Source organism: Octopus bimaculoides, chromosome 5, assembly GCF_001194135.2.
Source record: "Octopus bimaculoides isolate UCB-OBI-ISO-001 chromosome 5, ASM119413v2, whole genome shotgun sequence".
NCBI classification, from domain to species: domain Eukaryota; kingdom Metazoa; phylum Mollusca; class Cephalopoda; order Octopoda; family Octopodidae; genus Octopus; species Octopus bimaculoides.
This window is the reverse complement of record NC_068985.1, coordinates 37,039,840-37,040,881: the sequence shown is the minus strand read 5'-3', so window position 1 is coordinate 37,040,881 and position 1,042 is coordinate 37,039,840.

Below are 1,042 nucleotides of genomic sequence, written 5' to 3'. Positions count from 1 at the left end.
TATATATATATATATATATATATATGAAAGGAACAAAAAATACTGGAGATTCAGTATACGTGACAAAATCATGAGTTGAAAATATGTGAAAGACATAAATAAAAAGTGGAAGAGAAATGCCTTCGTTTCACATAGTTTGATCTCTTTTTATAAAGTCATTTAAAAAATATATATACATATTTTATGGATGTCGTAGTATCCAACCGGTTTTCGCTACACACACAAATACACATATATATATGTATGTGTGTATATATACATATATATACATACATATATCTACGTATGTATATATATATTTATACATATACATAGGTATGCGTAAATATATATATATATATATATCAAACATTACTCGATCTCCGTCGGTTTCGACAATAAATATTAAGTTGTTCCATCTACTAACTACCTAACTACCTGCTCAATGAATTGTCAAGTAGAATCAATCTCATAAAGTATGATGAGTTTGGATATTGAGTACAATATTATCCCATGAGTTTCCCCACAGTTTCCGTCAACTAAATTTGACTCAGAGTGGTAGGATACATCTTCGACTGTAGTAAAATGTTACTTGCCAAAGATGCTCTTCTGTGAGATTGAACCTAGAATCCCTAACTGCGAAGATTGATTCTTATAACAATATGTGTGATCCTTAGTGTAATTTTAGACACACACAAACACATGCATACACAAACACACACATACACACACGCACATACATACACACGCGCATACACATACACATATGCATACAAGCGGTGATACAGATTCATTTGGATGTGTACCCTTATATTTCTGTGTATGTCATATGTGTGTGTGTGTGTGTGTGTGTGTGTGTGTGTGTGTGTGTGTGTGTGTGTCATTGTCTGTGTGGTATGTGCGTAGCTTGTGTGTGTATATGAATATGTTTATTTATGAATATGTTTATATCATATAAACGTACATAATTATGTGTGTTGTACATAATTATATACATTTATATAGTTTATGATTGTATACACACACACACACACACACACACACACACACACACACACACACA